The sequence below is a fragment of the Aedes albopictus genome, chromosome 1 (assembly GCF_035046485.1).
Source record: "Aedes albopictus strain Foshan chromosome 1, AalbF5, whole genome shotgun sequence".
NCBI lineage: Eukaryota > Metazoa > Arthropoda > Insecta > Diptera > Culicidae > Aedes > Aedes albopictus.
This window is the reverse complement of record NC_085136.1, coordinates 137,551,494-137,556,760: the sequence shown is the minus strand read 5'-3', so window position 1 is coordinate 137,556,760 and position 5,267 is coordinate 137,551,494. Positions and strand designations below refer to the sequence as shown.

Below are 5,267 nucleotides of genomic sequence, written 5' to 3'. Positions count from 1 at the left end.
TAAGCGCCAGCATGCTATCGTGATGGACTCTCCAGTGCGAGTCATCGATGTTCGTTGCTGCTAGGCTACGGCAGCTAACCTTGAGGGTGCGATATGCACTAGCCCCTCTCTGAAGCAATACCTTCTTGGTGGTTCCGGAGAGACGTAGGGTTTGGCGACCATAGGAATGTGTTTTAGTGGGTCGAGGAGAGAGTAGTCCTGGCTTCTACCGGCATTGTAGAAGACGGCCTCATCCCCACACTACCCTAACCTTCCTGTTAGGGTGTCTGATGAGCAGATTTATCCCCCTATGGTTTAGAAGGAAAAAAAAAAAAAAAAAAAAGCGACGAACGTATCGTGGAAAGTGAGCCAGTGCTGGTAATCGCCGTCGAATTCCGGAAGCGAAATAGTTGGAAGCTTGATCCCAGAGAGAGCGGAGTTAGTTTGAGCGGAACAAGGATTGCGAGCGTTCATATGAGTGGGAGGCATTTTAGAGAGTAAGTCTGCTTTTATTGCGAAAAGCCGGGTTTCATAGCCAGCACGAACATCAGCATGCAATGCCCTACCTTCTGCTGTCCTTTCCGTATCCTCAAGCTGGCCCTGCACCGCTTCGAGGTTAGACCAGATGTTGTCGACGTGGCTCAGTCTCAGCGGTACTTGTCCTTGGTCCCGTCCTGCATCGTAGTTGGCGACGAAAGCCTCTGCCCGACCCAGAGTAGCGAGCAGCGTGTCTCTCCTCGCGATGAGCACCTCGCAGTCTGCCATGGTAGAGGCTCGACAGCTCAAATTGATCGTTGTAGTCAGCGAGATCTTATCCAAGGCAAAGCGTGCCTTGAATTATCAAAAAACGTTAACCGGAACAGTCTCGAGCGCCGTCCGCGCTATTCGTGATCCAAATCGCCGAAATAGTTCCAGGGCGTCGAGGTGTCTGGTAGGAATCGTCCTCAAAAGCGAATGGAAATCCGTGGGTGATTGTTGGTTGGTGGCGAAGTCTTCCTCAAAATGGCGTGAGGGCGGATGTACACCAGCACGTAGAGTCCCGAAACGGCCGGGTTAGTGGCCAGATGTAACAGTCGGAGTGATGTAACAAGGGCCAGTGATGATCCAACTAACATTTAATCATCAGGTCGTCGGTTGCTTGAAGAGATGGCGCCGTGGGGGCTGGCAGTAATGGCGCAATTTGCCCGCGCGATGCACGTGGCTCGTAGAGGTAGTTAGCGGGGTGTCCAGAATGCCAGGAATGACCAAAAGTGCATGGAATGGAAGAAACAAGCGATCTAAAGGGTACCTGTGAAACCCTGGGAAGAAAATCGGACAGGTAATTACCTTGCGCCCGATAAATCGAGCCTTGAATCAAATTCAATTTGCAGCAACACGAACAGCGTCCCCGTTGTCGTCTCAGGGATGGTGAATGTAATGGCGCGACCACAGCGGTGGATTGTTCTAGACCACGCAATGGCGGGTGCCAAAGGAACCTTCTAGAACGTTTTCCGACCGAGATCCTGGTCACGGCACCAATTTTATGGTTGTTCTTACCACAAAAACGGGTGGCGATCTCCTACGTTGTGTCCTTTTTTATTTTCAGCTTTTCCTTCCACAGGACGACGGTGTGAGCACTGATGATAGGGTGCACAGGTGAGTATGATTTCGTATTTTTTCTTTTCAGGTTCCACGACAGAATGACGGCGATGGCACGGACGAAAACCACAGGCACGGAATCTTCTACGTAGTACAAATCAAAGGCACTAAACTGATCACTTGCTTCTAGTCTTTATTAATACACAGAAAGTATAACAAATTGTGTTCTGAACATTAATCTTCTTTATTACGCGACGACTAGTACTCTTACACTTCTGCTCTTCAAGCGAACCCAAATAGAACTGACCTGCCTCAACAAATCACTTTCGCTTTCTACCGACCAACCTGATCGCTCAGTGGTCTGCTAGTGGGAAACCATTTACATGGAGCCCATAAGATCGGCAGCGCTCGGGTGCAGTGTTGCCAGAATCGTGAAATATAATATAAATAGTAGCGCAATCCGAACCGGTTAGTGCGGGAGCTATGGCGCAACTCTGCTATGATAGAACACTGGTTGTCTGGGCATTGTGATCCACTAGCCTCTGCCCAGCAACTCCTATCCCTACCTACTCGTGATACCGGCCGGAAACTATGAGCAACCTTAGGGAAGATCGGGTAACCAACCCCGGTGGGAGCTTTGGTCGTTGGCTGACAGGGAAGGGGGGGGGTTTGCTTCGGCAAACCTGAGCGTCTGTTCTCCAGGAGGAGCGGCTCACAACAGCGTCTGATCCCCATGTTAGGGGCGGCTGCTCTACGTCCGAGTGCCAGGGTAGAACTTTAAGCTCAACTGTGCACTATGATCCTCCGGAAAGTAGGAGGTGTCAGGCCCTACGAGCCAACCGTAGCTTGTACGCGAGTACGATCGCTGCCCAAGTCAAGATCATCATAGGATCATCATAAATGCTCAGATAGACCAGGAGGAGAAATCCAGTCCGACGATTGGAAAATTCAGCGCCCACCAGCAGACGAACGAAAACGGCCCACGACTCATTGGTTTCACCACCTCCAAAAATATGACCATACGTAGCACTTTTTTCCAACACCGCCTCCCTTATCGTTACACCTGGAGATCACCACAGCAGACGGAATCTCAAATCGATCACGTTCTGATTGACGGACGGCACTTCTCCGACATTATCGACGTTAGGACCTATCGTGGCGCCATCATCGACTCCAACCACTATTTGGTGATGGTCAAACTGCGCCCAAAACTCTCCGTCATCCACAATGAAGAGTGCAGAACGGTTTTGGAGGAGAAGAACGAAGCGAGGGCGGTAATGCTGCAGCAAGGGACTCGACAGAACGTGGAACGTTATAAACAGAAGCGGAAACAGCAGACCCGCCTCTTTCGGGAGAAAAAGCGCCGTCTGGAAGAAGCGGAGTATGAAGAAATGGAACTGCTGTGCCGTTTCCAAGAAACACGGAAGTTCTATCAGACGCTCAACGCATCCCGCAACGGCTTCGTGCCTGAGCCGAAATATGCAGGTATAAAGACGGAGGCCTCTTGACGGACGAACGTGAGGTGATCGAAAGGTTAGGGCAGCACTTCGATCAACACCTGAATGGCGTGGATAAAGTTGGTACGGGAGACCACGGCTAAAGAGGAAACGACGACGCCAGTGCAGCGGAGGACGGAAATAAACCAACTCCCACGCTGAGGGAAGTTAAGGATGCCATTCATCAGCCCAAAACCAATAAAGCAGCTGGTAAGGATGGTATCGCAGCTGACCTCGTCAAGATGAGCCCAGGAAAGTTGGCCACCTGTCTGTACCGGTTGATAGTCAGGATCTGCGAAACCGAACAGCTACCGGAGGAGTGGAAGGAAGGGGTAATCTGCCCCATTCTCAAGAAAGGCGACCATTTGGAATGTGAGAGCTTCAGGGCGATCACTATTTTGAATGTTGCCTACAAAGTGCTATCCCAGATCATCTTCCGTCGTCTGTCACCGAAAACGAATGAGTTCGTAGGAAGTTATCAAGCCAGCTTCATCGACGGCCGGTCGACAACGGACCTGATCTTCACTATACGGCAAATCTACCAGAAATACCGTAAATATCAGGTCCCAACGCATCACCTGCTCATCGACTTCAAAGCGGCATACGACAATATCGACCACGCAGAGCTATGGAGAATCGTGGTCGAAAACGGCTTTCCTGGGAAGCTGACTAGACTGATTGAAGCAACGATGGACGGCGTGCAAAACTGCGTAAGGGTTTCGGGTGAACTATCCAGTGCATTCGAATCTCGCCGGGGACTGCGACAAGGTGATGGACTCTCATGCCTACCGGGCTCAACAGCCGGGGAACGATTTTCACAAAATTCGGTCAATTTGTGTGCTTTGCGGACGACATGGACATTATTGCCAGAACATTTGGAACGGTGGCAGAGCTGTACACCCGCCTGAAACGCGAAGCAGCTAAGGTCGGACTGGTGGTGAATGCCTCAAAAACAAAGTACATGCTGGTAGGCGGAACCGAACACGACCGGATCCGTCTGGGTAGTAATGTTACGATAGACGGATACTTTCGAGGTGGTGGAGAAATTCGTCTACCTCGGATCCTTACTGACGACTGATAACAACGTGAGCCATGAAATTCGGAGGTGCATCATCAGCGGAAGTCGAACTGCGGTCGAAAAAGATTCACCCACGCACCAAATGCACCATGTACAAAACGCTGATAAGACCGGTGGTCCCCTACGGGCACGAGACATGGACCATGCTCGAGGAGAACATGCAAGCACTCGGAGTTTTCGAGCGACGCGTGCTAAGGACGATCTTCGGCGGTGTGCAGGAGAACGGTGTGTGGCGGAGATGAATGAACCACGAGCTCGCTGCACTTTACGGCGAACCCAGCATCCAGAAGGTGGCCAAAGCTGGAAGGATACGGTGAACAGGGCATGTTGCAAGAATGCCGGACAACAACCCTGCAAAGCTGGTGTTTGCAACTGATCCGGTTGGCACAAGAAGGCGTGGAGCGCAGAGAGCACGATAGGCGGACCAGGTGGAGCGTGACCTGGCGAGCATTGGGCGCGACCGAGGATGGAGAGCGGCAGCCACAAACCGAGTATTGTGGCGTACTATTGTTGATTATGTCTTGTCTTAAATGTGATGTTGAACAAATAAATGTATGTACATACCTACGGATATGGAGCTCTACTCATGAGTTGCTGTGTAAGGAAGCAATTCTTAGAGCAAAGAGTAATAAAATCTGAATCGGAAGTGAAGATGAGTAGCTACAGCGAAGAGGTGGTAGAAGGGGCTAAAGCACCGAAACTGTAAGATTATTTGTTCATGTTATAAATTGTTTTATTTTTAAATATATAATTTTGCCTTTATAGCTGATCGTAGGAGATTTTCATGCTTCCTTTCTGCTGAAAGAGTCGGATCTCGTCACCACCTCCCGCAACCGCAGTAATACCTACCCAAGATCTGACCTTTTCTCTGAACCTCCATTCCAACGTAAGTGATTCATGATTTTCCATGGCTTCGAGGGATTGGTTCGATTACCATCAATTATGCCATAACATCCATCGACCGTATTTTCGTTAGTAATTATTCCACCCCGTCGCCGACGAAAGCCGCATAGAAGAGAGATGCATAAATGCATGCAGAAAAGGAATCGACCGGTCATGCAAGAGTAATCTTGAAATCACTGTTATTCATGACATTTTTTTCACAACTCTGTGCACACGGAATTGTTTAATCTTGC

The 5,267-nt window shown here is 50.0% G+C and overlaps 1 long non-coding RNA gene across 1 annotated transcript; it reads right to left on the bottom strand.

Moving 5' to 3' along the window:
- Positions 1-372: 372 nt before the first annotated feature.
- Positions 373-2,063, bottom strand: LOC134285182 (uncharacterized). The gene is made up of 2 exons (XR_009996193.1): positions 1,865-2,063; positions 373-1,743 (listed from the first exon to the last, which is right to left on the bottom strand). It is a non-coding gene; the product is annotated as an uncharacterized LOC134285182 (long non-coding RNA).
- Positions 2,064-5,267: the final 3,204 nt, after the last annotated feature.